Genomic DNA, 22,530 nt, shown 5'->3' on the forward strand with positions numbered 1-22,530 from the left:
GACTAGCCAGCAGCCCCGGTCAGAAAAAGCTAAGCCATGGGGCAAACACTCTTTCGCTGCAGTTGCAGCAAGAAACCGCCCATCCCACCCCGGGGACGGGAAGAAGAGGCGTGCGACCTAACACCCCTTGCTTCTCCCTCCCCCCCTCCCTCAAAGAAAAGAAAGGGAATGGAGGTGGAGCAGAGCCCCCAAGCTCAGGCTTCAGAGGCCCTGGTGTGTTCCAGTTTTCCAGAGGTCCTCTCTCAGTTCCTCTCCCCTCATGTTCAAAGGGAAGAGAACAGGGGGCAGGTAACACAGTGTCCCCAAGCACTTGTACCCAGTTCAACACTAAAAGAAATAAAGTGTGCATTTTCACAGCCAGGCCAAGGGCCGAGGGTGAAATGTTCCCCCCAAAACAAAATAAAAACAAAACAAAGTCATGACCTCATAATCCCAGCAGATGGAGTTTACGCTCCTCTGAAGGGAGGCCGCTCCCTCCAGGTGATGGAGGTGACGTCACCACAGGGCGCGCACAGTCCACTCGCTGCGCGGACAGACCAGTGGCGCGCATGCGCAGTTCACCCATGGGTTTTGTCCACTGTTACCCAGGGTTACAGGCTACAGTTCGCTATGAAACCACCCAGATTCAACGGTGTGTTAGTTTCAGTAGCCAGGGGGGATTCAGCACTAGTCCTAGAGGACGAGATAGCATCCCTGCTAAACAAACAGGCGATCAGAGCCTTCCCGAGCGAGGAAGCGCAGCGGGGTTTTTACTCCCGTTACTTCCTCATTCCCAAGAAGGGAATTAGACCTCCGTGTGTTAAACAGACACCTACGAAAGTACACTTTCAGGATGTTAACACACAAAGTGCTCTGTCGATCTATTCGTCCAGGAGATTCGTTTGTAAACATCGATCTCTCGGACGCGTATTTTCACATCGCCATTTATCCCGCACACAGGAAGTTTCTCAGGTTTGCGTATCAAGGCAGAGCCTACGAATACCAAGCCATCCCGTTCGGGCTGTCATTAGCACCGAGGGTGTTCACAAAGTGTGTGGAGGCAGCTCTGTCTCCGTTACGGAACAGCGGCATCAGGATATTCTCGTACATAGACGACTACCTGATATGCTCCCACTCACGGGAGCAGGCAGTCAGGGATTCCGCTGCGGTGATAAATCACCTCGGGGATCTTGGGTTCAATATAAACTGGGCAAAGAGTCGAGTAGAACCCGCACAATGTACAGAATACTTGGGTCTCAACATAAACTCGCTCTCCTATCGAGTCACGCTGTCGGAGGGGAGAGTAGCGTCCCTCACTCAGTGTCTCTCCCGTTTCCGGGTAGGGACAGCCGTGGCGTTCAGACTCTGTCTGCGCCTACTCGGCCTCATGGCGTCAGTGATTTCTGTCGTACATTTGGGACTCCTATGGATGAGGGATTTTCAGCGCTGGGTCGCGGCGTTGCGCCTGTGCTCGCGCCGTCACCTCAGCCGCAGAGTGAAAATAACGCCAGCTTGTGTGCTGGCGCTCCGCCCGTGGGAGGACCGGACGGCTCTCGCGTCAGGTGTCCCGCTAGGGGCGGTGTCATCCAGGGTAACCATGACAACGGACGCGTCCCTGTCAGGTTGGGGAGCGACCATGTTGGGCAGAACAGTGAATGGCACCTGGGACCAGAGGCTGGCTCAGGCTCACATAAATCTCTTGGAGCTTTGGGCAGTGTTTTTTGCACTAAAGCATTTTCTGCAATTTCTCCAAGGTCGCCACGTCCTGGTGAAAACAGACAACACCACGGTGGTAGCATACATCAACCGCCAGGGCGGGACTCGCTCACTGCAGTTACACAGGTTAGCTCGGAAGATAATCATGTGGAGCAGCTCGAGGCTAATGTCCCTCCGAGCGACTCATGTGCCGGGCGTTTTGAACAGGGGCGCAGATCTCCTGTCCCGGGGAAACCCCCTGTACGGAGAGTGGACTCTCCACCCGCAGGTGGTGGAGCAGGTGTGGCAGAAATACGGCCGGGCAGCCGTAGATCTCTTCGCCTCGCAGGAAAACGCTCACTGTCGACTGTTTTTCTCCCTGTCAGACGTAAATGCACCTCTGGGGGTGGATGCGCTGGCCCACTCATGGCCAAACGTGCTGCTCTATGCATTCCCCCCTCTCAGCCTGATCTCCCCCACTCTAGCCAGGGTGAGAGAGCAGAGCTCGTCGCTAATCCTGATAGCACCACGGTGGTCGTCCAAGCACTGGGTAGCAGAAATAATTCAGCTTCTAGTGGGCGAACCGTGGCCTCTCCCCATACGCAGGGATCTTCTGTCCCAGGCGCACGGGGAGATCTACCACCCACACCCAGACCGCATGGCGCTCTGGGCCTGGCCCGTGAAAGGTGGAACCTGAACGCGGCAGGCCTGCCCGCACAGGTCATTGACACCATTCAGAGTGTGAGGGCCTCCTCCACTCGCTCTCTTTACAGTGGTAAGTGGCGGGTTTTTGAGGAGTGGTGCGACTCGAGGCACACCATTCCTTTTCAGTGTTCGGTGGTTGACCTGCTATGTTTCCTGCAGGAATTGGTAAATAAGGGCAAGGCCTTTTCTACCATTAAAGTGTATTTAGCGGCCATCTCAGCCTGTCATGTAGGCTTTGGAGAGAAGCCTGTGGGGCAACATCCTTTAGTTTGTCGCTTCATGAAAGGTGCACGCCGCAAGCTTCCAGTTTCCAGGCCCCTGGTTCCTCTGTGGGATCTGTCGGTCGTGTTGGACGCCCTCTCTCATCACCCATTTGAGCCTATAGAGGCGGTGGGGATGAAATGTATTTCACTTAAAACAGTGTTGCTCTTAGCCTTAACCACAGCAAAGCGTGTGAGTAATTTACAGGCTTTATCCATCCGCCCTTCCTGCTTACAGTTTGCCCCAGGGCTCACCAAAGTCTGCCTACGGCCCAATCCAGCGTTTGTGCCTAAGGTGGTGGAGTCAACCTACAGATGTCCCACAGTGGAGCTTTTGGCTTTTCACCCACCTCCATTCTCCTCAGTGGAGGAGCAGAGGCTTAACACATTATGCCCAGTGCGGGCTCTGCATGTCTATGTGAGTAGATCAGCAGGTTTCAGGAAAGGGGATCAGCTGTTTGTGTCCTGGGCCACTCCCCACAAGGGCAAGCCAGTGTCCCGCCAGAGGCTATCCCACTGGATTGTGGAGGCCATATCCCTGGCTTATGGCTGTAGAGGTCTGCAACCTCCACAGGGGTTAAAGGCTCATTCCACTAGGAGCATGGCCACTTCATGGGCCCTGTTCAAGGGAGTTTCAGTGCAGGACATTTGTGCTGCGGCGAGCTGGGCTACGCCTCACACTTTTTTTAAGGTTCTACAGGCTGGATGTCTCGGGGCCATCCTTGGCACGGGCTGTGCTAGAGGCAAACACGCCAGGGTCGGTGTGATGTTCACTGTCTGGCTTATTGTTTATGGCTTCGGGAAACGTATGCAATACGGGAGTGGTCTATATCTCCCATAGTGAAACACCGAACGAAGTTAGAAAAAGAACTTAAGGTTACTTAACGTAACCCCGGTTCTTTGATAACAGAGTGAGGTGTTTCACCAGCACGTCCCTACATGCATAGACACGGAAAGAAACCGTTCTAGAATGATTTGTAAGGGGCGGTCGACTGTGTTAATATAAGGGGGCGTAGCCCTAACACAGGTCGACCTGTCTGTCAATGACAGACGTTGTGTCATTGGAGCTTCCTTAGTTGGTCACACCGAGGCGATTCCCCATAGTGAAACGCCTCACTCTGTTATCAAAGAACCGGGGTTACGTTAAGTAACCTTAAGTTATGTCTTGTGATGCTCTGTTGTCTGCTGTGTGCTGACGCATTGATATACTTTCTATCCTTCTCTTCCTTTCTTCTTTGCACTTATCTTCGTGTTATGCTTTAAATGTATAAATACTGACTACTCTTTGTATTCGGGGCTCACTTGCCACAGTCCACAACAGGTGGCTGTGCTCGTGAGTCCATCTGCAGATGCTTTAGTTATTAATGTATGCCTTTTTATTAAATTCACTGAAAGACAAGTTGTTACGTTGGTTTGTGTCTTGTTTTAACAGAAACTGCCACCACAATTATCTCAGACAATATCATCATAAAATGGTGGCGTCCACCCTGGAGGTGGAAAAAGGTCAGGAATGCCTTTCTCCAGCTGTGGTGTATGTACATATTGTCCAACAGTAGATTTGATCAAAGAGGCAATCATAGCTTTAGCACAAGGAAAAATGCATAATCAATTTAACAAGTCTGATGTACTCTTTAACACATATAAGATAATGAAAAAAAAAAACTAATATAATATAGACATAGGAATGAAAAATAAAAATGAAAAATAAAAAGGATAAAAAGATGGCCATGTATTTTCTCCAGGTTTGGTCAGTTTGTCGGAGAAGTTGTGCAACAGGTCTCTGTCGTCCCCCATGCTCCTGCATTAGTATTATGTCATGTACCCACCCCGGTCGTCAAAAGTCTGTGTCAATGGTCTGGTGCAGTCTGTTAGGTCCAATGTTGGAGGAGATTTAGAGCTAGCCTCAAATCAACAAAAGCTTTTTCTTCTAGGTGTCCAGACAATCTTATATTATTGTGTAAGGGCAAAATTTGTCAGTTTCCCACAGCAGAGAATCAGAGACCCTGTGAAAATCAACTTTGGGGTCCGCTGTTTACTCCCAACCTGTAGCATCATTACACCTTTTAGTCTAAGGTCCCAATTCTTGCCACCTTTCATCCTTCGATTTGACCAATGAGACGTTGGGATCAGAGTGTGGTATCTGAAATAGAGACTGAAAAAGTGTGTCAGGCAGAGTCACTGAAACAGCCAGTCAAGCTTGAGTTTGTCCTTATCAAGGCTTTCTCTGTACCATTTGTTTTCAAACTCACTGTCTACTCCAAAAAGAGATAAGCGAGGTGCATTGCAAGTCATGTTTTCTCATAATATCTGTGTGTGGCTGTGGAGAGAGCTGTAGCTTGGTTTATGAGTTTGGGATTTTCCATTGGTAGGCATATAACAGGTCCTCTTTACTATATTTGAAAAAATATGTTGTTTGCTAATTCTGGTTACAACTATGCCCTGTGGTGTAGATATCAAAACTATCCCCAGTAAAACAATAAAATCTCTCCCCATCAAGTTAATCGAACAGTGTTTTGATAACAGAAAAGAGTGTTTGAAATCCCCCTCAATGTTATCCCAGCATGGTAGTGGAAATGTGTATCTTTTTACCACAGATGATGTCTTCTTTGGCATCTGTTTATACTTAGCATATAGTTCAATAGCTTTCTCTTTACCAGTTTCCTGTACAGATTCAAGATATTCAATTGCTTGTGAAATTATGAGTTGTGTGTCTGTGTTCTTACGTGTCTGATGTGCAGATAGGTCACTGTTTCCCGTCTCCGTGTCAAAGCTAGATGAATCCTTCACTGTCCTCGACCCCTCCGCTAGTCAATCAGCCTTTGTGTCCTGGTTCTCAGGGCAATTCCTTGCCCAGTGTCCTATCTTTCCACATCTGAAGCAGGCGTCGGATCTCCCCCTGCCTCCACCACTTCTGCCATGGCGCGATTCTCGACAGTCTCAAGGTTTCCGCATTCCCAAGTGATGCAATTGCGTTTTATCATCTCACTGATCTCTGGTCTCATTGATGAAGCGGTCCCGAAGATGAGCTTCCCAGGAATCGACCTCATTGTTTCCCCTCATGGCAGCTGGTCGTAGGAGGCCACTGTGTGTTGTGAACCTCTGTGAGTCTGATAAGGTGCGCAGACACAGTCTCAAAAGTCAGCATTTACTCACTCAGTGCAGCACAATAATATTTAATTTAATTTATGCCATGATACTTATGTCACCCTCAGGATGAATAGCAATAAATTTGGTAATCCTCTGACTTTTCATCTAACGGCAGGTTATACTTTTAATTTGTACTTTAGTGTACGACCAAATACCTGCAAAACTACTACTAACATTCATATCAGCCTCAACTGTACTTTGTGTTTTGTACTAATCAGCAAAAGTTAGCAGGCTAAAACACTGAGCATGGTAAGTTAATAATTATACCTGCTAAACATCAGCATGTTAACAAAGAACCACTGTGTGCATGTGCAGCCTCACAGAGCTGACAGCATGGCTTTAGACTTTAACACTGCTAATTCAGTTACAATGTCACCATGAAATGACTATAAACTGTATGGAAATAACATTAAATTAACACTAAGATTGTGTAACAATTATTAAATCAAAGCGTGTACCTCAGGAGAATATCGCTTTGTTTGTTTGAATATCCAATGTAAGATCTGTTTTATTGACAAGGTAATGAAGCTTAAAATAACTCTCCATCTCTTTATCACTCAACCACCTACATACAAACAGAACCATATCACCTATGTAGTTGAAAGTAAAATTACTTACAGATCCAAAGTCATCATCAACATCTTATTTCTCAGAGAACAGCTTTATTGTTCAGTTTCAATGTGAAGTTTTGTGTTTGGTTCCAGCTTTATGTGTTTCAGCCCATCATGTGAGGTTGCCAGAAGGGGGGTGTTTCAGCACACTGCAGCAATTAAAAAACAATGTTTGATAAGGCTATGTCTGTCCTGTCCCAGTTTTTAACAGTGGTGGAGATAAGGTGACCATGGTGTCCAACTTTACGAAAGACTGCACAGCATTTTTATCTGTTGTCCCACATCCCACATATTGAGACGGAGTCCCACATTTTCATTGGCTCTAGGTTTCAAGTCAAATTTAAGTCTTCTTTAAAGTCTGGCTTTTATCCAATGGCTGTGAAGAAAGCAGGGAAGGGTGTCATCACGGTGCTGTGGGTCACATGTGGGTCACATGTGGGTCAAGTGCAGGTTGACATTTCACCGTCTTTGCTACGCTATGCCCCACAGAGAAAATTGAGAGTCACCGCGAAGTCACAAACTATGCAGATTTAGGCAGAATATGATAGAAACTACACTGAAAAAAAGTGCAACGACTGTGTCATTCATTTAAAGTGCTTTTTTATATTAGTCTAATTGAAAATCATGGTTTCCGGTTTAAACCTGTTTTGTTCAGTTTGCCTAAAAGCAAATAATACTCCCCCTGGAGTAAAGTAAAAGCAATAATTTTACTCAAATAGTATTTTCACTTCAAACCAGAGATTTTTGAACAATGCTCCAAGCTTACAGTATGTGATTTTTGTTCCATGGTGGAAAAACTCTGATGTGCAATGACTTTTCTTACTCATTCAAGATCAGCAAGCATGTGAGCTTTCATTTCTTTAGTCTGTAAAATATTAATGTGTGCATTTGACTATTTACACAGCAAATGACACAGGGTGTGTCAGACAGAAAAGAACTCTGTCACCTGTAGTTGAAGTAAAATATGCAGCCAAAGCCATCCTGGATATCTTCTCTCTTTCTTAACAGTAGTAATCCAGGAACACATTTAATGTGAAGTTTTATTTTTAAATTCAGTTAACTGTTGTTGTTGTTTTTTTAAATGTTATAAAGTCATCAGACTGTTTTTTGGGTTGCATTTATAACAATCTGTTTAGTAAGCCCCCGGAAACTAGACTACATTATACACAGGCCACAGTGTGACATCTGCTGCTAACTTCCTGAACAGAGACAAAATTAGAGGTTGAGAGATAGTTGCATACTTTCAGTTTGCATAACTGTTGAGGTCAGGATTTAAACATCCTGTCACCAAGACAAACAACTTTTGCTCTTCCCCTCAGATGGTACTTTCCAAGAGGAGGTGGACGATGGGAGTGGTGGAACTTATAGCAGACATTAAACCATAAAATATCTTCACATTCATTGCGACTTATTCCTATTTATTCATTATTTCTTTAAACATGTTATACTGTGTCAATCATAACCAGCTGTGGTTTTATTGTTATATTATACTTGGGCTATGCATCTTCTATAGCAGGTCTATAATACTCCATTAATATCCAACTGGAACATTATAGGGTTAAGGTGGTGTGTTTGTATATAGTATTAATACTTAAAGTGCTTTCCTGTGTTATTTGTAGTATCGCTCTATAATATAGGCCTATTTTAGGATGTCTATAGCTCGGAATCAACAGCAGCCAGCCAGACAGGCAGGTATCCATGCAGAGCTGAGGTGTGTGAGCTCTTCATTCAGGTTTTAGGATCAGTGTCATACATATTATACAGAGACTGTATTTATACAGTAAATACAAGTTGCTAGGAGATAGCCTATTAGGTATGGGGGTCCTTCCTTAAGAAGGTTTTTGACTTAAAACTAGGCCTATGCCATTTTACATCATATTTGACCATTATTATTATTAATTAAATGATTTTTTTTTAAATTTATCACAGCTTTCGTCTGAACATTTAATTCTTCTGGAAATGTTTGCCCTGTAAAATCATATTCTATAAATCAGAAGAGCAGATTAAAAAATTGTTTAAATAATATTTCATTAATTCTATTTGTTCACAAATTTAAAAAAAAACTTATGACGAACAGTTCACTAATTATTTTACAAAATGGACATGAACACTGTATTGATAAAGTACAGCACCCTCATTCTAAAATATCCTTTGAAAAACAGTGACTCAGAGGAGTGTCATCTGTGAGCACCAACTCAAGTTTGCATTTAGGCTAAAATGCATCAGTACCAGCTTCAGGTATGTGTTCAAAACGTTTGAAATGCAGCCAGCAGTAAGGAATCTACCAATTATTAGTTAGAATAAATGTGAATGTCAACACAAAAATGTACATCAAAACCACAGACTGTATGTCATCTTTGTTTTTATGGCAGAGTTATTATTCCATCAATAGTTCTGCAGTTAGGTTTAGAGGAATGAACTCAGTCCAGTCAGGTTTTGTTTTTGTTCTAGAAAAAAGAAAAGAAAAAAAAAAGTTATTGACAATTGAAACTGATATTGTGGAAGTGTAACATGCTTTAACATTTAAATATAGTGCAGTTTGATTCATCAGATAAAACAAGCTTCTTTTGGAGAGATTGTTGAATCACTTACCAGGTGCTTGTACACCAACACTCCTCCTACCACTGCCACTGCCACTATTAAAATAAAAACTCCAAGTGCTATGAGGATCGCAGCCGAACCCGTCCCTCCTATTATAACGCCACGCGCCCCCATCGCAAGAGTCACAGTCGCCCTAAAAAGAAATGAGAAACAGTCAGCATCTATAGGCTCAGTGTAGCATGACAATATTTCATTTGATTTATGCTATGACATTGTACAGACATTATTCCTCTCAGGATGAATTGCAATAAGTTTGGTGAAACTCTGACTTTTCATCTAATGCCAGGTCATACTTTTAATTTGTACTTTAGTGTACAACCAAATACCCGCAAAACTACTAACATTCACATCAGCCTCAACTGTACTTTGTGTTTTGTACCAATCAGCAAACTGCTTCCGTTTGTACAGCGGAAGAAGATAGAACCGCCAAAAGGTCTCAACGACTTCTGCTATTTACTTGGTTTTACGCATTATACCATGTTCTTTTTCTTCATAGCCTAATCTCATTATTACTTGACACTTTGGCAATATTGTCCCTGTTACATTCATGCTAATGAAGCATACTGAATTGAAAAAGCTGAATTGAATTGAGAAAAAGAGACAGAGAGATGCAAATTTGACATTTGACTGGCTGATAACACGTTTTGGGGGGTAAACTAAACTAAACTTCCTGAAACTGCAGCTTCCTCTATTGCATCAGCATGTTAAGCAAAGAACACTGTGGCTGTATCCGAAACCGCATACCATACTAGTAGTACGTACTGATTTCGCCAAAATCTAGTATGTAGTATGTAATATGCAGTATGCGAACAAAAGCAAAATCTACAGTATGGCAAAAATACCCTAATGTCATAATGATTTGGAAAAAAATCCAATATCATCCCCCTGCAGAGCCACTCCCAAACACGCAGTTGTAAACAACCGTAGTTACGCTCACAGACCGGCTACAGAGCAGCAGAGAGGCGAGGGAAAGAGCTGCCTCTGATGGGGCAGAGAGATACCTGCTGAGACAACACGACCCTTTTTAATGTTACTCTAATATCTGTAGGGATACCATTCCACTGTTTTGTTTCTGTAACTGAAAAAGCAGTTTGAGTAACGTACATTTTTGTTGAGCAATGTTTTATATTTCCCGTCTCCCCTCGTTGATGATCCTGTTTGTCTGACTTCACTATGAGCTGTTTAAATAAATAGTTTAAAGCCGCAGTATCGTATAAAGTAAACAAACAAAACATAAACAACGAAATCAAAGTTTTTCGATAATATTGTAATAATGGTACGAATTCACAGAGACGACAGCATGGCTGTAAACTCAGAGACTGCCAATACAGTTACAATGACACCATGAAAAAACATTAAATTACAACACTAAAATTGTGTAACAATTATTAAATCAAAGCTTTTTCCTCATGAGAATATCACTTTGTTTGTTCAAATATACAATATAAGCATTATTTTATTGGCAAAGTAATGATGCTTAAAATTAAACTCTCTCCGTCTTTCACCACCTATACGTACAAACAGAAGCATATCACCTATATAGTTGAAGGTAAGATTACTTACGCAACCATCCTCGATATCTTATTTCTCTCTTCTTGGGTCGTATTCTGCAGCTACAGCTCTATCGTTCAGATTCAGAGTGAAGTATTGTGTTTGGTTTCAGTTTTCTGTGTTTCAGCCCTTCTTGTGAGTCAGCGACAGGGTGTGTCTGCTATTTATAGATTTTAACAGTGTTTGAGGAAGTACCATCCTGTCACCAAGACAAAAAACTTTTGCTCTTCCCCTTAGATGGCACTTTCCAAGAGGAGGTGGACGATGGGAGTGGTGGAACTCATAGCAGACATTAATACATGAAATATCTTCACATTCAATAAGATGTATTCTACTGTAATCAGTGCTTGAAGTGGAAAAAAATAAGTGGCGGTACTCCCCTAATTCACATGTTGCTGTGTGTACGGGCCGGTATCAACAATCTCTTGCGACTTATTCCTATTTATTAATTATTTCTTTAAACATGTTATACTGTGTCAATCATAACCAGCTGTGGTTTTATTGCTATATGATACTTGGGCTATGCATCTTCAATAGCAGGTCTATAATACTCCATTAATATTCCAACTGGAACATTATAGGGTTAAGGTGGTGTGTTTGTATATAGTGTTAATACTTAAAGTGCTTTCCTGTGTTATTTGTAGTATCGCTCTATAATATAGGCCTATTTTAGGATGTCTATAGCTCGAAATCAACAGCAGCCCAAACAGCCAGACAAGCAGGTATACATGCAGAGCTGAGGTGTGTGAGCTCTTCATTCAGGTTTTAGGATCAGTCATACATATTATACAGAGACTGTATTTATACAGTAAATAAAAGTTGCTAGGAGATAGCCTATTAGGTGTGGGGGTCCTTCCTTAAGAAGTGTTTTGACTTAAAACTAGGCCTATGCCATTTTACATCATATTTGACCATTATTTAAATGATTTTTTAAAAATAATTTATCACAGCTTTCGTCTGAACATTTAATTCTTCTGGAAATGTTTGCCCTGTAAAATCATATTCTATAAATCAGAAGATCAGATTCAGAAATTGTTTAAATAATATTTCATTAATTTTAAATCATATTTCATTAATTCTATTTGTTCACAAATAAAAAAAAACTTATGACGAACAGTTCACTAATTATTTTACAAAAAGGACATGAACACTGTATTGATAAAGTACAGCACCCTCATTCTAAAATATCCTTTGAAAAACAGTGACTCAGAGGAGTGTCATCTGTGAGCACCAACTCAAGTTTGCATTTAGGCTAAAATGCATCAGTACCAGCTTCAGGTATGTGTTCAAAACGTTTGAAATGCAGCCAGCAGTAACCAGTACCAGCATCTACCAATTATTAGTTAGAATAAATGTGAATGTCAACACAAAAATGTACATCAAAACCACAGACTGTATGTCATCTTTGTTTTTATTACAGAGTTATTATTCCATCAATAGTTCTGCAGTTGGGTTTAGAGGAATAAACTCAGTCCAGTCAGGTTTTGTTTTTGTTTTTGTTGGCCTGCAAAAAGAAAAAAGAAAAAAAAAAGTTATTGACACTTGAAACTGATATTGTGGAAGTGTAACATGCTTGAACATTTAAATTTAACATTTAAATATAGTGCAGTTTATTGATTCATCAGACAAAACAAGCTTCTTTTGGAGAGATTGTTGAATCACTTACCATGTGGTCTATCAATACCACTCCTCCTACCACTACCGCTGACACTGCCACAACTCCAAGTACCACCCCACAAAAGGGGGATATAGTTATAGCCTGCGCTGCCACTCCAACGCTAGTAGACGTCAGGTGACAAGACAAACTTCCCCTAAAAAGAAGTGAGAAACAGTCAGCATCTATACTGGAGGCTCAGTGCAGCATGACAATATTTAATTTGATTTATGCTATGACATTGTACAGACATTATTCCTCTCAGGATGAATTGCAATAAGTTTGGTGATTCTCTGACTTTTTATCTAATGCCAGGTCATACTTTTAATTTGTACTTTAGCTGCAGTCTCACAGAGACGACAGCATCGCTGTAAACTCAGAGACTGTTAATACAGTTACAATGACACCATGAAAAAACATTAAATTACAACACTAAAATTGTGTAACAATTATTAAATCAAATCTTTTTCCTCATGAGAATATCACTTTGTTTGTTCAAATATACAATATAAGCATTGTTTTATTGGCAATGTAATAATGCTTAAAATTAAACTCTCTTTCTGTCTTTCTGTCACCACCTACATACAGACAGAAGCATTTCACCTATATAGTTGCACTGTAAACAATTGCTGTTAATTTACAGCAGGATTTCAACAGTATTAACCTGTTATTGCTAAAAACAGTGCTTTACTGTTAATACAAAAGAAAACCTGTTAAATTACACTCATAGGCCGTTTTTTAACTGAACTACAATGTATTCTTAAAAAGCATCACTTTACTGCTGATCAACTGTCTAAAGTATCATCAGTAACAGTTTCATGCAGTGTGTTTTTAATTCTGGGACCTGATCTGCACATGAGAGGCTTGTACATTGTACATGATTGTAAAATCAGTGAATTAGCTTTATTGTTCTTCACTCACATGTTGTTATGATTTGCATTCTGTGCTTGTAGCCAACTATAGACAGACATTTTTGGGAAAAGTGTCAACAAGTCTATTATAGCCTTTTTCCTAACAAGTGCCTTTAATTGTATTTAGTGTGACTATTCCTATGTCTGTAACCTGCTAAGTCTATTCATCTAGGGTAAAAAAATAATGTTTATTAAAATGTATGTACAAAATACAACCTAAATAGTGCATTCAAACAAATCAGTAAGATAATGTAAAAGAAAGGTGAAAATCAGCTATATAATGTTTCTTTAAACAGTAAATTAACTGTAAAATACTGTGAAATTAATAAAAAAAAAACAGTTCAAATAGTATTTTTCATTAACAGTACAAAGCTGTAAATTTCAGCGACAGTATAATAATGTTAATTTTACAGTAACATAAAGGCAACTCTGCTGCCAGTTCTTTACTGTTATTTTACTGAGAAATTCTTAACAGTGTGAAGGTAAGATTACTTACACAATGCAAGCCATCCTCGATATCTTATTTCTCTCTTCTTGGTCGTATTCTGGGAACAGCTCTATTGTTCAGATTCAGTGTGAAGCTTTGTGATTGGTTTCAGTTTTCAGCCATTTATATGAGGCTGCCACAAGGGGTGTGTTTTAGCACACTGCAGCAATATAACATTGATTGGGTCATGTCTGCTATTTTACAGTTGTTATCAGTGGTGGAGGAAGGACTTTGATCTTTTACAGAAGTTAAAGTTGCATTACCACAGTAGAAATACTCAATACAGGTAAAAGTCTCAAGAAAGCTGTTGTTATCATGTCTGTCCTGTTGTTATCCAGTGTTATGAGCATATCTGAAAGTTTAGAGGTTGTTAATGTACATATTTATTTTGACATATTTGTCACGTTATATAAGCTTATAGTATATTATTTCTGTGCCATGGGTGGTGGAAAAACACTGGTATGCAATGACTCTTTCAGTTTCATTCTTAGTTATTGAAAATAAAATAATGCTATGATCAAAACAGACATAACATGCAAACTTAATTAAATGCAAACAATATGTTACAATATAGAGGACTTTATTGAGGTCCAAAACAGAAACTCAGATTGTGATAAAAGTTGTATTGAAGAGATGAGGCTGCTCTGAAAAGACCCCACTCTGCTACCTGCTCATTGTTAGCCATACATATTGCAGGCTTTATGGATGTAGATATAGTTTAATAAGCAGCCTCTTCTTCTTCCTACAGTGGACGCTGCAACATTGGACACACACTTACACATAAGGAATACACAGGAGGGGACTTAGACATCCTGTCCACACCTCCCTGTTCAACACAACAATAATGAAGTACAGATTGTACTCACAATTGGATGATTCATGATCTTGATAAAAGTCTCCTGTTTGTTTCAGCAGTTGTTATTTGGCTCCATGGAGATGACCTTTGACCAACAGTCCTGATGTGGTTTTGATAATGAACAGGTGATACAATAGTTTCCCTCTTTCAGTATCTTATCAGTCTGTAAGCACGTGACATGTTGTTTCATATAACTTACTTTCATTTTAGTTAAAGGTCTAAAGTCTGCCTTATCTGTTTAATGATGCTAACCAGTAAAAATTAGTGGATTTATTTTATTTAACATTTTACTTTACATTTCTTCCTTTCGGCAATAAAAACAAAAGTAAAGATTTTCAACTGACCACATTTTTTAAAAATATTAGCCTCTACTAAACGGGTGAGATGTCAACTTAAAATAATAAAAAATATCTAAAAACAAAACAAAACACATTGATACAGTCATTTACAAATATACAATGGAATATCATTTTATTTATTGAACTGACCACAGTTTGTCATCGGAAAATATTCCCTGGCAATATTCAGTTTTGGTACCCACCCATTAATGCTGCTTACAAATTAACTATTTGTCTCGTTATCACTCAATCACCTCTATGAACAGAACAACAACAGGCAAAATTACTTACACAGCCAAAGCCATCCTCGATATCTTATCTCTGTCTTAATAGTAGTTTCAGTTTCAGTTAACTCTTTGAGCATGCTTTCTTAAAAATGTTTTTATGTTTTTTAATGCATCCAACATAATAAAAGACCCTTCCCACCCTGGACACCATCAGTTTGACCCGCTGCCCTCCGGCAGACGCTTCAGGTCCATCAAATCACGGAAAACAGACTAAAAAACAGTTTCTACCCCACAGCCATACGTGAACTGAACACTGACAAACACTGACACCGACTGTCTGTCTGTCTACAGTAATACCAGGACCACAATACTTACATTTACAGCTACTTTGTATATATGTCTATACAGCTTTACATTACATTTCTACATTTCAACTGCACCCTTTGTATGTATATATTGAACTACAGATGTTTGCATTCCAACTGCACCTTACTTATTCTATTCAATTTTATTACTGTACATATTTATTACTTGTGTATATAGAGCCAATACAACTCAGCAACGTGCAATATCTGATGTGCAATATCTTACTGTTTTTATAGGTCAAGCAAATACACATTTTTCTATTTCTATCTTTTTTTTTTTTACTCTTTATTTTTTTACTATTGTTTAATAGATGTGTATGCACCGTCAGGAATGTTATTTTAATTTCGTTGTACTCTGCAATGACAATAAAGGGATTCTGTTCCATTGTATTCTATTAAAGTCATCAGACTGGTTTGGGGGGTATGCATTTATATCTGTCTAGTAAGCCCTCTGAGACTAGACTACATCATACACAGGCCACAGTGTTTCTTCTGCTGCTAACTTCCTGAATTGAGCCCCCTAAAGGTCTGATTCTGAACACCACGGTGCACCCTGGGGATTTTTGGTCCTAATTTTCAGTACTTGACTGAATGCCAGAGATGGCTCAGTCTAAACAAAATCTCACAACTCAAAATGTGCCGTACTGCTAGAGAAGACCATATATGGGTTGAATAGCTCTCTAACTAAATCAAAGGTTGAGGAATAGTTGTACTTTCAGTTTCTCTGAGGTCCAAAAAATCTCCTGTCACCAAGACAAACAACCTTTGTTCTTTCGCTCTGGTGGTACTTTCCAAGAGGAGGTGGAGGAACTCATAAAAGCCATTAAGTAAGGGCTAATGTACAGCGAGCCAGCCATTGTTGTGAAATAAACCCCGACAGGTCGATGCGGCATGTAACATGCTTTAACATTTAATATTAAAACTTAAATATAGTGCAGTTTATTGATTTATCAGCCAAAACAAGCTTCTTTTGGAGAATCACTTACGCTTGCGCTTATACGCTTGTACACTACCACTCCTGCCACCACGATCGCTGCCACAAGTGCTGTTGACAGGAAAAAGGGGATGGGTATAGTGACTGCAATTGTCATAGTCACTTGTGCCCTAAAAAGGAGTAAGAAAAAGTCAGCATCTGCACTCAATCAGTGTAGCATGACGATAGTTAATTTGATTTACACCATGACATTTGGTAGCTACAGTACAGTATGTTGCCCTCAGGATGAACAGTAATAAGTTTGCTAATTCTCTGACTTTTCATCTAACACCATCAATTGTGGAACAGTTGTTAAATCAAAGCTTGTGGCCTTCTTAATGAGAATATTGCTTTGTTTGTTTAAATATCCAATCTGTTTTATTGGCTACCAAACCATTAATGACATAAACAACTACAGTTGAAGGTAAAATTACTTACGGAGTCAAAACCATCCTCTATGTCTTATTTCTCTCTTCTCAGCAGTATTCTGGGAACAGCTGTGTTGTTCAGTTGAAGTTTGTGAAAGTGAAGTTTTGCTATTAGGCCCTTCATGTGAGGCTGCCAGAAGGGGAGTGTTTCAGAACTTGTTTTTCTTTTTTCCCTCAGATGGTATTTTCCAAGAGAACATGGAGGATGGGAGTGGTGGAACTCATAGCAGCCATTAAACCATAAATTATCTTCGCCTGCAATAAGATGTATTTTACTGTAATAGTAACTGAATATTGTATTTCAGTGACACAGAGGAGTGTCATCTGTGAGCACCAACTCAAGTTTGCATTTAGGCTAAAATGTAGCGGAGAACAGGGTTGGTTGTCACATGGGTTGGTTGTCTCATTTATTAGATCTCGCTCCCTAGAGGGCGCTGTTAAAAAATGTTGGTACTGAAATTTTCACCTACGAGGTCATTTCAGGAGTAAGACACTTGACATTGAGGTGAGAGGACTTTTAGTGTTGTTCATGCCAAAATGTAGATATCTAGCTCTGATGTGTTTCTCCTCTGGGCTTTGACACAATGGGTTTATAATAAAATAATTATTACCATTAAAAAGTATGAAGGGAGAGCTATAGATGTTTTTCTTAGCTAGGCTACAACATGTGGCTGTTCGCTTACATTACAGCTTAACATCCCAGTTGGGAATGCTTGTCACATTCTCTTCGGGGTTGGTTGCAGTGGGCAACTTCAGGGTCTGAGAAGTGAAGCCAATGCGGAAGCGCCTTAAACGTGCATTCTTTCTAGTAGCCAGCAGGGGGCGACTCCTCTGGTTGCAAAAAGAAGTCTGATTGTATAGAAGTCTATGAGAAAATGACCCTACTTCTCACTTGATTTATTACCTCAGTAAACATTGTAAACATGAGTTTTTAGTTTCAAGTCTTCTTCAATACAGCATGATGTTCATTTAGTAAATTATGGTCCCATTTAGAGTCAAATAGACCATAAAGCAGGATACGTTTTAGGGCAAGGCTACCTTGTGATTGACAGGTCACTACCACGGCGTTGTCCGGTCTGGGAGTTGTCGTATTTTCTTCTTAGAACTTTAACCCTTTCACGGTGTGTTTTCAGTTCATGAAAGTTAATTATATCAGTGTTCATTTGTACTTAGCTCCACCCTCTCATGTCTCACGACGGCCAAAATGCAGAACTCGAGGCCTCAAAACAACAGTCCACAAACCAATGGGTAACGTCATGGTGACTACGTCCATTTCTTATATACAGTCTATGGTTGGTTTTCACATGTAACTGATAGTGAGTGACTGACATGAGAATGAGTTGAGTATTATTATATAAGGATAAAAAATGCACTTATAGGAATGATTTTTCCTGTTTATCTTCTCTCGATGCAGAAGATGCGTTAGGTTGTTAAATTTCAATGAAATTAAACTTTTTAAATTAATTTTTAAGATTGCTTCCATATTATATTTTTCCCCATTAAAATAACATAGAGACAACCAACCCCATAGTGTGTGACAACCAACCCCTCGGGATGGTTGTCACAAGTTGACAGTCCATATCTTTTGAACAGAATAAGCTCTAGGACAGTAAGGTCACTCCATTGCTACCTGACACTTTAGGCTTCCATTACATTACATTGAAAGGGAATCTATTAAGAATAAAGATTTTTAAGGGATTCAAACTAAAGTAAAGACTGTGACGACCAACCCCGTTTTCCCCTATCAATAGCTTAAAATGATGTGCTCAAAATGTTTAAAATACAGCCAGCCGTAACGAATCTACAAACTATTAGTTAGAATAAATATTGTCCATGTCAATACAAAAATGCACTTAAAAACCACAGATTGTCTGCAATCTTGTACTTAAGTAAAAGTAGCAATAACCACAGTGTAGAAATACTCAAGTAAAAGTCTGAAGATAGCTGTCCTGTTGTTATCCAATGATATGAGCATATCTGAAAGTTTTAACACTATACAATATACATATTTATTATGATACATTTAAAGTTATATTTCTTGCACAATGCTCTAAGCTTACAGTATGTGATTTCTGTGCCATGGTGGAAAAACACTGATATGCAATGACTCTTTCAGTTTCATTCTTACTCATTGAAGATAAGAGCTCAGCAAACATGTGAGCTCAGTGCTCTGTTTCATTTCATTGGGCTGTAAAATATGCTTGTGTCAGACAGACCAGAACTCTGTCACCTGTAGTTGAAGGTAAAAAGTAATCCAAGAACAAATTTAATGTGAAGTTTTGTATTTAGTTTCAGTTAACTGTTGTTTTTTTTTGACTGATGTGCAGTGACTCTTTCAGTTTCATTCTTACTCATTATCTCAGCCAGGAGAATGCAAGATCCCCGACTGCACATTGGTGTTAGACACAGGCTTTGTCATCACCTAGTGGCAGCACTGCTCCCTTTATCAAAGTGTTTATTTTCTGTATCTGTCTAGCACACTGACGCCCCCCTATTATCATGTCACATTGGGAATCTTATGCTGAGTCACACAGAATAAGCTTCTAATACGTCGATTTACAGTCGTGGGAGTTAAAATAAGGACAGGATTCAAGGTTCAATTCTCAGTCCAGCTATGAAAAATGAAGAGAAGGATAAAATATTGTCCTGAAACTGAGAGATGTGGGTAGGAAAAGCAAACATGGAGGGTTCTTGGAGCAAAAGAGAGAGAGTCCAGCACCCAGTCAGAGTCAGAACCACACTATCACCGGAGAGGACATCACCGGCCTCCAGAGGCTCTTCAATGTGGCTCACATGGCAATGACCCTGCCATCAACATAGTTCCTTCCCATGTAATGCCCCACACAGAGCAAAGCATCTTTTTTGAAACATAACTCCCTGGCAAACTTTTTTAACAACAGGAGGAAGAGCTGCTACTTCTACTACTTGAGTGAATTTTGTCGCACAAGTTTTTTAAATTGTCTTTTATGTTTCGACGGCTCGAAGTATGATGGTGATATGTGACAACAGCAGTGGCTCAATGAGTGGAGGTAGGGTGACCGGGTGTCCCACATATTGAGACGATGTCCCACATTTTCGTTGGCTCTAGTTTTCAAAAGTCAAACAACTGCAGGACAGACGCTTTTTTAAAATTTGGCTTTTATCCAATGAATGTGAGGGAAGCAGGGAAGGCTGTCATCATGGGGGCTGTGTTTGCTGTCAAACTGTTCAAATGTGGGTCAAGTGCAGGTTAATATTTCACCGTCCTTGCTACGCTATGCCCAACGGGGAAAATTGCGAGTCACCGCAACGTCACAATATGGAGATTTAGGCGGAATATGATGGAAACTACCACAAAGAAAAGGAAGAGAAGCTACAACAAAGACTGAAACTACTTTCAGTATACGTATTTATAAAGATGGTGGAAGGTGATTCTCAAGAGTTTTTTGTTAAATTTGCCAATTATTTTTCAATTTGACACAGGGGGGAATACAACATGAACCAAAAACGTTCATGTGAGTCTCAGAAGAAACCTGCGGCTCCAAAAGGAGATGTGCCGATCTATGGATGCATTCGGGCAAAGCATAGAGATGTTACAAGATAAGGGGCAGAATAGAAATGTTAATTATTTAAGTTAGACATTATATCAAAATTGTAGACTATACCTCTCAGCTTTGGAAACGTGTCCCACATTGTCCCACACAAACATACTCTTTGTCCCACATTTGGTTTGTTGGGATCTGGTCACCCTAAGTGGAGGTAAACACACTCTGATGAACTCTTTCCATATTTCTAGCATGCTAAACATTTGAAATGCATGCATACACAAAACACAAACATTTTTCTTTTGACAATATAAGATTAGAGGCGTCAGAATGTGATAAAAGTCGTATTAAAGAGATGAGACTGATCTGAAAAGACCCCACTCTGCTACCTGCTCACTGTCAGCCGTACTGTACATATTGCAGGCTTTATGGATGTAGATATAGTTTAATAAGCAGCCTCTTCTCCCTAGAGTGGACGCTGCAGCATTGGACACACACTCACTGACACATGCAGGGAATGCACCTGAGGGGACTTGGACATCCTGTCCAACCCTCGCTGTTCAACACAGGAACAGGATGGGGAAAAAAACGACGACGTGGCCTGAGCACAACATGCACAACCACATGCACGCACAGAGCTTGGCGTCGACTAAGGTGTGCCATTCTTCCATTCTGCTTCTCAGTAAGATCCATCTGTTCATAATCCTGCACAAGAAAACACTCCTCTTTCGTCCCCATACAGTCTGAAAACTATCCTATCCTGCCTAATCGCTATAGGAGGAGGAGAGTTGAAAGATAGGATGCTTGTGTTGTGTGTATTTATCATGGCAGATATGTGTGCGTTTGTGTGTAGTGGGGGGTGGGTGGGTGCGGAAGCAATTTCGTTCTGCTCTGTTTGGCAGAGCATCAGTGAACATTTTCTGTTTCTCCATCTCCACCACTCTCCAACTCCCTCTCTCCAACGCTCTGTCCATCCTCTGAATCCCAACACACATCCTGTCTCTCTCCGTTGTCCTCTTGTGACGGTCCCTTTCTCTATCTTCCCCTCTCTCACTCATGCCAGGTCCTTCTCGTACCAGATCCCACTCTTCTCTGTCGCTGAGAGTGGGGATTTGAGGTATGAACTGAGTTTAGATTGGGTGTTTTATTGGAGGATAATTGATGGGGGACAGAGGGACGCCGCACACAGCAGGGGGGTTTGGATCAATTCACTCCCGATTCAATGAGTAATGAGTGAAACTGCAATTTTTTTTCACTAGGAACAGAGGATTTGGTCTTAATTATTTCATAATGTATTCAACATAATCCCATTTAGGAGGAGAGTGGGTAGGCAGCCCTCTGCAGGCCGTTTTGTTAGGTGTTTGTGACAGTAAAAGGAGACAGAGAAATATGAAAATGGATTAGTGTCACAGAGCAGTGATTACATAAATGTATTTGGAAGCAATTCTGTTATGGCATTTAGGGAAAGAGTAAAATCAAGTGTGGCAAAGGCACCGTTAAAGCTGCAGTGGGTAGAAATGGAGCAAATATGATTAAAAAAAGTTATTTTTATAAAACGGTCACTATGTCCTGAGACAAGGGAAAAAAACCATGTGCCTCTGTGTCCTCCGGTGCTCCTAATGGCATCTGCAGGATTTCACAGACCGGAGGAAAACAACCAATCAGAGCCAACACTTGAATTACAATATGCTGAAAGGTTATTATGGCATTTTTGCCCAATGATGCCAAAAGATTTCTGCCTATACTGAAGCTTTAAAAGTGTGAGTCTTGTGGGAATCGAAGAGGAAGAACATAATGGAAATTGAGAGACAGCGTATTTAATGATGGGGTCGAGGAAAGGGGGGGGCTTTTTAGTGGTCAGTCAGGGTGTGTGTTTGTGTGTGTGTGTGTGTGTGAGAGGGTGGTGATACAGCAGCAGATGCCATTGTCTGGAGCATATATCACAGGATAAGAGGATTATCCACCCACTGTGCACACACACACACACACACACACACACACACACACCTCTGCTGGCCAAAGACAACATGCACCCATAACCCCCTTGCATGGGCTATAACCACCACCCACAGAGAGACAGACAGACTATTTATATATGTTATATGTTTTATCTGCCTCGTTTAGTCTTGTCAAGTATTTGTTTTAAAGCACTGACCAGAAGTGGCAACTGTGAATCTTGTTGTATTTAATACAGTGACAATAAAGCTTTCTATTCTAT

General features: G+C 40.6%; 3 long non-coding RNA genes across 3 annotated transcripts; all 3 read right to left on the reverse strand.

Annotated features, from left to right (window-relative positions):
* Positions 1–6,239: 6,239 nt before the first annotated feature.
* On the reverse strand, positions 6,240–17,055 carry LOC141754500 (uncharacterized). Its single transcript, XR_012590670.1, has 3 exons — positions 16,799–17,055; positions 16,374–16,491; positions 6,240–6,546 (listed from the first exon to the last, which is right to left on the reverse strand). It is a non-coding gene; the product is annotated as an uncharacterized LOC141754500 (long non-coding RNA).
* On the reverse strand, positions 8,743–11,238 carry LOC141754499 (uncharacterized). The gene is made up of 2 exons (XR_012590669.1): positions 8,990–11,238; positions 8,743–8,844 (listed from the first exon to the last, which is right to left on the reverse strand). It is a non-coding gene; the product is annotated as an uncharacterized LOC141754499 (long non-coding RNA).
* On the reverse strand, positions 11,943–13,738 carry LOC141754498 (uncharacterized). The gene is made up of 3 exons (XR_012590668.1): positions 13,611–13,738; positions 12,216–12,360; positions 11,943–12,053 (listed from the first exon to the last, which is right to left on the reverse strand). It is a non-coding gene; the product is annotated as an uncharacterized LOC141754498 (long non-coding RNA).
* Positions 17,056–22,530: the final 5,475 nt, after the last annotated feature.

This window comes from Sebastes fasciatus, chromosome 17 (genome assembly GCF_043250625.1).
Source record: "Sebastes fasciatus isolate fSebFas1 chromosome 17, fSebFas1.pri, whole genome shotgun sequence".
NCBI lineage: Eukaryota > Metazoa > Chordata > Actinopteri > Perciformes > Sebastidae > Sebastes > Sebastes fasciatus.